This window comes from Triticum dicoccoides, chromosome 1B (assembly GCF_002162155.2).
Source record: "Triticum dicoccoides isolate Atlit2015 ecotype Zavitan chromosome 1B, WEW_v2.0, whole genome shotgun sequence".
Taxonomy (NCBI): domain Eukaryota; kingdom Viridiplantae; phylum Streptophyta; class Magnoliopsida; order Poales; family Poaceae; genus Triticum; species Triticum dicoccoides.
The window spans coordinates 213442937-213455399 of NC_041381.1; positions in this window are offsets into that span (position 1 = coordinate 213442937).

Genomic DNA, 12463 nt, shown 5'->3' on the forward strand with positions numbered 1-12463 from the left:
TCCATAGCTCAAAAAGATTTAAGTGAAGCTTAGAGAGCAATTCTAACAACTCATGGCATAATTTTGGATCTCTCAAATAGGTTTGTCCAGCAAGGATTCATGACTAGAAACAAAAAACAAAACAAGCAAAGACTCATATCATACAAGAAACTCCAAGCAAACCTCATGATATCCAACGAATAAAAATATAGCTCCAAGTAAATACTGATGGTTGTTAGAAGAAAGAGGGGATGCCACTCGGGGGCATCGCAAAGCTTAGTTGCTTGATATTTCTTGAATATTATCTTGGGGTTCCTCGGGCATCCCCAATCTTAGACTTTTGCTAATCCTTATTCCTTCATCCACCGTGATCTCACCCAAAACTTGAAAACTTCAATCACACAAAACTCAACAAAACTTTGTGAGATCCATTAGTATAAGAAAGCAAATCACTAATTTAAGTATTGTTGCAAACCCATTCATATTTTGTTATTGTATTATATCTACTATATTTTAACTTTTCCATGAAAAAAACTCTTCAAGGGAAACCATAGAATCATCAAAACAAGCACATAACACAACAAAAACTGAACCTGTCAAAAACATAATAGTTTGAAGTAATCAGAGAACTTCGTATACTTCTGTAACTCCAAAAATTCTAAAAAATTAGGACAACGCAGGAAATATGTGTATAAATCTTGTGAAAAAATTTTAGAGCAAAAGCATGTTTCATGATTTATGAAAATTGATTTTCTGAGCACAAAAGTTTCTGTTTGTCAACAAGATCAAATCAACTATCACCCAGATCATCCCAAAAGCTTTGCTTGGCACAAACACTAATTAAAACATAAAAAACACAATAAGAATAGTAGCGTAATTGTGCAAACACTCAAGAACCGAAAGAAAAATACAAAAATAAATTTTATTCATTGGGTTGCCTCCCAACAAACGCGATCGTTTTATGCTCCTAGCTAGGCATAAGATTTTAACAATGATCACATGAAAGATTATAATTGAAACACAAAGAGAGCATCATGAAACATGTGACAAACACATTTAAGTCTAACATACTTCCTATGAATAAGAATTTTATAGGAAAACAAATTATCAAGAGAAGCAAAACTAGCATATGCAAAGGAGAGGAATAAAACAATGAAAATCTCAACATAACCTGAGCTAATTTAGTAACATGAAAACTTCTACCACCATATTCCGCTCCCTCATAATAATTATATGTGGGATCATATTCAAATTCAACAATATAGCTATCACATAACATATTCTCTACATGATCCACATGCATGCAACATTGACACTCTTCCAAAATAGTGGGATTATCCTCAAATAAAGTCATGACCTCTCCAAGCCCACTTTCATCAAAAATTTCATAAGATTGAACACTCCCCAAATATGTGGGATTATTTTTACCTAAAGTTGACTCTCTTCCAAACCCACTTTTAATATTATCGCAAGCATATTCATCATGTGGTTTAAATAAAATTTTAATATCATAAGAATCATTATCACCCCAATCATGATCATTGCAATAAGTAGCAAACATAGCAATATTAGCATCCCCAAGCTTGGGGTTTTGCATATTATTAGCACAATTGACACTAATACAATTTATAATAACATCACTGCAATCATGCTTTTCATAAGGAGCTATAATGAATCACTTTACAAATTCCTTCTTTTAACACTTCATCACAATTTTCAGATTCATGAATCTCAAGCAAAACTTCATAAAGATAATCTAGTGAACTTAGTTCACTAGCAATGGGTTCATCATAATTGGATCTTTTGAAAAAATTAGCAAGTGGGTAGGGATCCATATCAATTAATTTTTAGCAAGCGAAGATGCAAGAAAATAGAAGACACATGGCACACGAGCAAAGAAGAGATCTGACGAGAAAGTGGTTAACGAAAAAGGGGGCGAATAAAATGGCAAATTTTGTGAAGTGGGGGAGAGGAAAACGAGAGGCAAATGGAAAATAATGTAAATTGCAAGGAGATGAGATTTGTGATTAGGAACCTGGTAGATGTTGGTGATGTCTCGCCGGCAACGGCGCCAAAAATTGGCAAGTTGACGGGAGACTATCTTGATGTGATCCTCCTCAGCAACGGCGCCAGAAATTCCATTTGATGCGGCTTGAACTACGTCGGTATTTCCCCAAAGAGGAAGCAATGATGCAGCACAGCTACGGTAGGTATTTCCCTTAGTGACGAAACCAAGGTTATCGAACCAGTAAGAGAACCACGCAACACCACGTAAACAACTCCTGCACACAAAGAACAAATACTTGCAACCCGATGTAAGAGAGGGGTTCAATCCCTCACGGGTAAAAAGATAAGTAAAATTGTAGTAGATTGGATAAATAGATCTCGCGGGAACATGAGATAAAATAAATAAACAAAAATTGCAGCAAGGTATTTTTTGTATTTTTGGATTAATAGATCTGACAAATAAAAGGAAATAAAAATAGACCACGAAGGAAAATATAATAAAGAAGAGACCCGGGGGCCGTAGATTTCACTAGTGGCTTCTCTCGAGAAAATAGCAACGGTGGGTAAACAAATTACTGTTGGGCAATTGATAGAACTTCAAATAATCATGATGATATCCAGGAAATGATCATTATATAGGCATCACTTCCAAGATTTGTAGACCGACTCCTGCTTGCATCTACTACTGTTAGTCCACACATCGACCGCTATCCAGCATGCATCTAGTGTATTAAGTTCATGGAGAAATAGATTAATGCAATAAGAACAATGACATGATGTAGACAAGATCTATTTATGTAGAAACAGACCCCCCATCCTGTTATCCTTAATGGCAATGATACATACGTGTCATTTCCCCTTCTATCACTGGGATCAAGCACCGTAAGATCGAACCCATCACAAAGCACCTCTTCCCATGGCAAGAAAAATCGATCTAGTTGGCCTAACTAAACCAAAGATTCAAAGAAGAAATACGAGGCTATAAGTAATCATCCATATAAGAGATCAAAGAACTCAAATAACTTTCATGGATAAAAGCATAGATCTGATCATAAACTCAAAGGTCATCAGATCCCAACAAACACACCGTAAAAAGAGTTACATCAAATAGATCTCCAAGATACCGTTGTATTGAGAATCAAAAGAGAGAGAGGAGGCCATCTAGCTACTAACTACGGCCCTGTAGGTCTACAATGAACTACTCACGCATCATCGAAGAGGCACCAATGAGGATTATGAACCCCTTTGTGATGGTGTCTAGATTGGATTTGGTGGTTCTGGAACTTGCGGCGGCTGGAATAGAATTTCGTCGACTCCCCTAGGGTTTGTGGAATATTGGGGTATTTATAGAGCAAAGAGGCAGTGCAGGAGGCCACCGAGGTGGGCACAACCCACCTGGGCGTGGGTTGTGCCCCCCTTGGGCCAGCCCCCAGGCGCTTCTCTGGCCCATCTGGTGTCTTCTGGACCAAAAAAACCCACAAAAGGTTTTGCTGTATTTGGACTCCGTTTGATATCGATTTCATGCGATGTAAAAAACAAGCAGAAAACAACAACTGGCACTTGGCACTATGTCAATAGGTTAGTCCCAAAAAATGATATAAAATGGTTGTAAAATGATTGTAAAACATCCAAGAATGATAATATAAAAACATGGAACAATAAAAAATTATAGATATGTTGGAGATGTATCATTATATTACTCATATCACGCATATGTTGTCTTGCAATGCTTAGTTTTTACATCATATACACAATATTGAATGCCATCTCCTTAGTTAACACATCATATATGCGATTATCCTCTACTCACTTGCTTAGTATATAAATCATATATTTGAATTGTATCATGCCATGATGTTTACATAGACAGCATGTATCTGAATTATGGCATGCCAACCCATTTTCTATGGACATAATATAGTTATATCATCTCAACCTATTTATATAGTCATCATATTTCGCATTATGTCATTCTATTCGTGAATTATATCATGCGATCATGTTTCCATCGACGGTATGTTTGTGAATTATGGCATGCCAACCACTTTAATAGACACATCGTATAGTTATAGCATGTCATCTTGTTTATATAGTCATCATATTTTGAAGTATGTCATTCTATCTTGTTTAGTTAGCCATCATACATGTGAAATTGTGTCATGCTATCATGTTTAATTAACCATCATATATGTGAAATTATGTCATGCTATTCTGTTTGGTTAGACAACATAAATGTGAATTATTTCATGCCCTGTTTTCTTCCCTACTATCCATTGCACCTGTCTATCTTACAATGTCTGTACATTCAATTAGTTTTCTTGTTTATCAGCCATTTGAATTGAAGGGGGTGATGGCAGTATCTGCGGGAGTAAAAACACTGTCTTTAGAAAAGATCGTGTTACTTGTCGATGCAGATAGAACCACAGTTGTACTTGCCCAAGAACCAGCCCCACCACACATAACCTAGACTCTCGCAGATTGTACCCCAACCCAGTTGGACAGAGAACTAGCTACACCCCTTCTAACGCCAACCCTAGCAGATAGTAACCCAGTTCCAGTTGACACAACACCGTCTCGACCATAGAGCACCCAAACACGAGCAGTTAGTAAGGCAACTGCAGTGCCCAAAGCACGAGGACCACCACTCCGAACCCCAAGTCAACACTTAAAGCAGAAGAAGAATTGTTCTCAGGTCAGATTCTGTAGCTATGGTTCATACTCCTTTGCTCTTGCGTCACTGTATTTACTCATACCAACTAATTTTGAATTTGAAGGATGCAATTGAAACTCCAATGGCACAACAGGTATGTTTTAAACCTGTTTCTTTAATGTGTTTGTTGTTGTAACTTTCTCTATGTTGATTTCAGTTTTAATTGAATAAACAGTTATGTTCTCATGCCATGCACATTACAAGTGTTGTTATTGTTGTGTAGTTTCCCACACTTATATTCTGATTATGCTGCTTTGTCTTAAATAGATATGATTTGAACTATCTCTATCTTGATTTGGCAACATAAACTAGAATGATATAGACCATACAGTAACCATACTACATAGATATATGTTTGTTTCATGCTGTTATCCTGTCCACCTTACTACTGAACTGGTTTACCAAAATGAGTTTCATACACAACATGGTAAACTTGTGCGTGTCTGTTTGTTTCTCTTTTAGAATGCAGATAAAAAATTGGAGAATAGTACCCCGTTATGCAATGGTAAAGGAAGTAATGCAGATAAGGTTCAAGATAGTAAGACATCCCTGTTGGTCTCCAAGAAAGCTGATAAAAACTATATTGAAGACACCGAGACAACCCCAAATTCATGTCTTGATGTAGTGTTCGAGTTACTGGACACTACTGCTGGCACCAACTCTTCAAACTTGCTGCCTGAATAAGTTCGGCTTCTTAAGTCCCAACTTCAAGTTGAAAGACATCGATCAGATGTTCTGCGACAGGAAGCTGAAGGACTGAGGAAGTCCCTGCAGAATTCAGATGCATACTTTCTGGTGCAATAGCAAGTGCTGGAGGATTTAAGCGCCAAACAAGAGAAATCTAATAAGCTTGCTAAGTGTCTTGCAAGCATTATGGGTACCGAGGATATTGTTTCTTGAGCTCTTCTGAAGTGGTTTCAGTTTTGGACTTGTTTTGCTGCGGCGTTTATTTGCACTGGTCGCCAACTTTGACAACCAGTGTATGTGATATGCTACTTTGTTCCCTATATTTGCACTGGTGGCGAAGTTTGATGCCCGGTGGAGGTAATATGTGTAATAGCCGTGATAGCCTAGCGTAAGTTGCTTGCTTATTTATTTTCTTGTTGTCTTGTTTATTTGTTTGCTTGTAGTCAGTGCAGTTCTTTTTCTGTGGTTTTCTAGTGGCCGCAATAACCTATTTTTTAGAACTAAGCCACAATAACCATGGGCTACATATTTACTGTAGTGACCATGGGCCTCCTACGGACCGTAGAAACAATGGGCCTTCTACGGGCCATAGAAACAATGGGCCTTCTACGGGTCGTAGAAACAATGGGCCTTCTACGAGCGTAGAAACAATGGGCCTTCTACAGGTTGTAGCATCAATGGGCCTTCTATGGGTCGTATGATCGATTGGCCAGACATGAGCCAATAACAGACCGCATTATGTGTCGTAAACGGGCTAGAGTTGGAATGCCATTCATGGGCTACCTGTAACGGGCCATCGTTAATGGGCCGTATTTGATGACGCTATGAAAATGACCCAACGGATTAACGGGCCACGAACAGGCTGACTGTAACCACGGGCTGAATTTGGGCCACAAGCAGAAAAGGCTAGTAACAGGCCGTAAGTAACCGAATACTAGAAATGATCCCAAGAATAGATGGGCCCTGAGAAGGCCGAAAGATAACACGGGCTGGAAACGGCCCAATGGAATAATGGGTCGTTAATGGGTATAAAGCGATACACTGTTCATTACGGACCAGTTTCACCACGGGCCGTTAATGGGACAAGAGTTACAAAGGGCCTGATATGGGCCGAAAGACGTCATGGGCCATACATGGGCCGGAAGTTACAATGGACTGGAATCATGTTCGACGGCCCAGATAACGGTACTGGGCCTAATTTGGATAGGCCATAACGGGCCGTGACTTAGCGGGCTGTAAATGGGCTATATGCGAACAGGCCATTAACAGGCTTTCCGTGGGCCGGCCCGCTACCTTTTAACCAAGTCAAACGGGCCGGCCTTTTCATTGGAATGGGCCTTTGTTGGGTCGTGTCACGTGTCAACGTATCATAGTCGCCTTCGGTCCAATGAGTGGATGACATCTGTCCCAACGGTGAGCCGACACATGGTTCCTCTGGCCATTGAGAATTTTACAGATGGAAAGTCCCCATTGGTCCGGGCTGTTAATGGGTTATCGGATCCAAATCAGAAGCCGATAGCTTAACGGCGACCCGTTACGGGGATGCCACGTGTCGGTTACCCTTGACGAAAGCAACTCTATGACGCGCAATTTATCGTCATGGAAGTGGACATTTCCGTGATGATAATTTTGGTAATATCATGGAACACTTCTACGACAGCACAAGTATGACTATATTGATTTTGTCATAAAATCGGCATGGATGTACATGCATGACAGAAAACATGACCTACTGTGACAAACACGTATCATCATGGAAGTGTATTTTTTTTGTAGTGACTCCCCCTGCCCGACGTAACCCCCCCAGTTCCGCCCCGCAGCGGTAGTATCGCTTGGGCGGGCGGTAGTACCGCTTGATGCCACTCAGCGGTAGTACCGCCCGTCCACAGCGGTAGTACCGCCTAGCACAGAACTCGTCGAGATAGGGCAGAAAAAGGCAAAGCTCCAACAGAAAGAAACACCAACGCGAGCCGAGGGAGCACCTCAAAGAGCAAAACACCACCAAAAACCAGAGATGCCCTCATGGAGAGACTAGAAGCAAGGCACAACTAAAACACAAACCAAACCAACTCGAGGAAAAGGGAAAAAAAGAAAACAACACACCTCTCAAGGAGAGGGGGTGGCCGAGGCCACATATGTTTGAGTAAAGTGGTATGGCGCCGCGAAGATTTTAACCTTGGGCCCATGACCAAAACTCATATTTGAAGCACAAGTACCATAAAAAATGGCTAATGTGAAAGACTTGATTGATTTATGCATAATGGGGTGAGGGAGAGTTCATTGAGAGAACAACACTACCCCAATGTCCATGCCTACATCTAGAACAAGATATAATGATGAGTGTGGTGGGGTGTGCCTAGATTCAAGCCACATTGCTCAAATCAATGATATTTAGCTCATGCCTTAACTCGTGAAATCTTGCTTCACTAGAGGCTTGGTGAAAATATCCGCTAGTTGCTCTTGAGTGTTGATGTAGATGATATCAATATCTCCCCGCTTGATGTGATCCCGAATAAAACGATGGCGTATCTCAATATGCTTTGTCTTGCTATGTTGCACCGGGTTGTGATAGATCTTGATAGCACTTTCATTGTCACATAGTAGAGGCACTTTATCACAAGTGACACCGTAATCCTTTAAAGTTTGCCTCATCCATAGCAAATGATCACAACAACTTGCGGCGGCTACATATTCGGCCTCTATGGACGAGAGAGACACACAATTTTGCTTCTTCGAAGACCAACTCACCAAAGAGCGACCAAGGAACTGGCACCCTCCGGAAGTTGATTTCCTATCCACACAATCTCCCGCCCAATCCGAATATGAGTAACCAATGAGATCAAAGCTTGCTCCTTTGGGGTACCATAAGCCAAAGTTTGGGGGTATGAGCCAAATATCGAAAGATTTGCTTGACCGCCACATAGTGGCTTTCCTTAGGTGCAGCTTGAAATCGTGCAGAAATTCCCACACTCAACATGATATCCGGTCTAGATGCACAAAGGTAAAGCAAGGATCCAATCATGGAACGATATACCTTTTGATCCACCCCCTTTACCATTGGGATCACTGTCAAGCTTGCATTTGGTTGGCATGGGAAACTTGACCGGCTTGACATCATCTAGCTTGAATATCTTGAGCATGTCTTGGGTATACTTGGCTTCGTTGATGAATGTTCCTTCTATTCTTTGCTTGACTTCAAATCCAAGAAAGAACTTCAACTCTCCCATCATAGACATCTTAAACTTCTCGGTCATTAGTGCGGCAAACTCATCATTGAAAGATTTGTTAGGAGAACCAAAATAATATCATTAACATATAGTTGGCATATGAAAAAAATCCCCTTTGACCCTCTTAGTAAAAAGAGTGGGATCGATTTTCCCAATTTCAAACCCACGATCTTGTTAAAACTCGGTAAGGTGCTCATACCACGCAAAGTAAAATAAATTGCAGCAAGGTATTTTTGGCTTTCTGGATTAATAGATCTAAAAATAAAATCGAGTAAAAATAGATCTCGAAGGCAAACATGATAAAGAATAGACTCAAGGGCCATAGATTTCCCTAGTGACTTCTCTCGAGAAAAATAACATACGTTTGGTAAACAAATTACTGTTGGGCAATTGATACAACTTCAAATAATCATGATGATATCCAGGCAATGATCATTATATAAGCATCACGTCCAAATAAGTTAACCGACTCATGCCTGCATCTACTACTATTACTCCACACATCGACGCTATCCAGCATGCATCTAGTGTATTAAGTTCATGGAGAAACAGAGTAATGCAATAAGAATGATGACATGACGTAGACAAGATCTATTTATGTAGAAATAGACCCCATCTTGTTATCCTTAATGGCAACGATACATACATAACGTTTCCCCTTCTGTCACTGGGATCAAGCACCATAAGATCGAACCCATCACAAAGCACCTCCTCCCATGGCAAGAAAAATCGATCTAGTCGGCCTAACTAAACCAAAGATTCGAAGATGAAATACGAGGCTATAAGTAATCGTGCATATAAGAGATCAAAGAAACTCAAATAACTTTCATGGATAAAAACATAGATCTGATCATAAACTCAAAGTTCATCGGATACCAACAAACACAACCTAAAAAGAATTACATCAAATAGATCTCCAAGAGACCATTGTATTGAGAATCAAAAGAGAGAGAGGAAGCCATCTAGCTACTAACTATGGACCCGTAGGTCTATAATAAACTACTCACGCATCATCAGAGAGGCACCAATGAGGATGATGAACCCCTCTGTGATGGTGTTTAGATTGGATATGGTGGTTCTGGAACTTGCAACGGCTGGAATTAATTTTCGTCGACTCCCCTAGGGTTTCTGGAATATTGGGGTATTTATAGAGCAAACAAGCGGCTCGGGAGGCCACCGAGGTGCGCACAACCCACCTGGGCGCGCCTGGGCCCCCAGGCACACCCTGGTGGCTTGTGCTCCCCTCGGTGCCCCCCTCTGGTACTTCTTTGGCCCAACAAGTGTCTTCTGGTCCAGAAAAAATGTCCAAAATGTTTCACTGCGTTTGTACTCCGTTCGGTGTTGATTTTCTATGAAGTAAAAAAAACTAGCAAAGAACAGCAACTAGCACTAGGCACTATGTCAATAGTAGAGATGGCAATTTCATCCATGGACACGGATATCCGCGGATACCCGACCCGAAAAGGTTTGGATATAATTGTACACCCATGGACAGCGTCCAAACCCGACCCGACTAATCATGGATAGGGCATGGGTATAAGTTTATACCCGTGGATATACCCGAACCCGACCCGCAAGTGTATACCCTGTTACTTTTCTTTATTATATTATAAAAAATGAAGGAAATTTCCTTAATCCCCATTGAGTAATTACTCCACCGCTCCTTCCTGTTCTCATCTCCTTGGTAAACGACTCGTCAATCGCCATTAAGGATCTTTTTGTCTCCTCGACTCTTACTCCTGCGGACCTAGATATAGCCGATGCTGCTGTCCACACGTGGCCGCACTGTAGCAGCCAACTCCACGCGCAGGTGGCTGGCCGACTCCATCTCCATAGATCCCCCAACTCCTCCATCTCAGCTTTTCCAAGAACGCAGCATACCACCAGTTCGCACATGCGACATAGAGGTGGAGAACGATGATGCAGCGTGCGGCGGCGCGCACGACCAGGATTATGGCGGCACAAACATGCAGCAAGGCGGGCACAGACCACGACGAGGAGCAGGACCGCGTCGTCGACGCGATGACCACGCCAAACAACCAACCGTTAGGGTAAGTTTTTTTGTTCCTGCTCATGTACGTCTAGCGTTCTTGTGCGTGGATGTGTATGACATGCTCGTTCGTGACTTTTTATTAGTGATTGGAGTAGAGACCAATACTGTAGATTTGTAGTGGTCAATTTCTGTTTGTTAGTTCGTGGCAAGAGAAAAGACATGTACAGAAGAAAACAGCTCACAGTTTGTGGCTTTAGTTATTAGTATTTTGGGTTATAAAAATTGTAATTTAGGTACCGAATTTGTACAGTTCGGCAAGAGATTTTTTTCAAATAAAGCATGTGCTCAATCATGTCAGGTGCAGTAAAGATGTTATAGTCCGTGGCTTTAGTTATTAGTTACTTTGGTTGTAAAAAATTGTAATTTAGGCACAGAATTTGTACAATTCAGACATTACATACCTAGTTTCACTTTAACTGAAATTAAAGAGTTTTTTCTTTCATCCAATTTATATTACACAATAGTTAATTTGTTACTAAGTGTTCCTTCATCACTTAAATCTTGCATCAGGGGATAGCAAGTCCAGTCTCTTTGCGGCATTTCAAAGTGCTCTTGATGATGAGGATAAACTATGGTAACATATTGAACTTGTTATTGTTGATTTTTACATGATACAATATTGGTTGTTTATTTCCATGATTTTAATTATTGTTCTTATGATCGTTCACATGAAGGATGTGTCCGAGCCTATCATAACTCGGATTGTCATGCGGCGAAGAAAGAAGATGATGCCTAGAAGAATACCTCCATTTGTAATGAGATTGTGATGTCCTTATGTCTTCTGGCTGTAAGAAACTAAGGTTGAGATATTATGTTGGCTATTCCTATGTCATTTTCTAATAAACCATGCCTGAGAAATTATGTTGCTATTCCTATATATGTCATTCTGTAAGGAACTAAGGCTGGAATTTCGTACTTATGCTTATTTGATGTTCTACTATGTCATTCTATGAGAATTTGAGAGATTACTTTATGTAGCGCACTTCTCCAATGTCATTTAGTGAGCATTTGAAAAGTTATTTGATATTGTGCAGTTGTGCAATGCCATTTTGCGAGAATCTGGGTCTTTATGTGAATGTTATGCTATGTTATGGGATTTTTCAAGGTATTATGTATACACGTTTGGATGCGACCAGATGGATATCCATGGGTTATGGATATCCATCGGGTTTGGACATGGATACAATTTTTAGCCCGTGTGTATATTCATGGATGGGCCAAGAACATCCTCGTGGATTCGGATATGGATTTGATATTGTTCAACCCGGGCCGAACCCGATCCATTGCCATCCTTAGTCAATAGGTTAGTCCCAAAAAATGATATAAAGTTGCTATAAAATGATTGTAAGACATCTAAAAATGATAATATAACAGCATGGAACAATCAAAAATTAAAGATACGTCGGAGACATATCATCTAGTAGAGGCTTACTAGGGACACGGTATTTTTTTATGCATTCGCTCATGTATTTAACTTTCCGATCAATACAATTCTAGCATAAATAATAAACCTTTATCATGAAGAGGAAATATAAAATAACAACTTTATTATTGCCTCCAGGGTATATTTTCTTTAGTCTCCCACTTACACTAGAGTCAATAATCTAGATTACATTGTGATGAATCTAACACCCACGGAGTCTTGGTGCTGATCATGTTTTGCTTGCGGAAAAGGCTTGGTCAACAGGTCTGCTACATTTAGATCCGTATGTATTTTGCAAACATCTATGTCTTCATCCTTGGCCTTTTCACGAATGGAGTTTAAGCGTCTCTTGATGTGTTTGGTTCTCTTGTGAAACC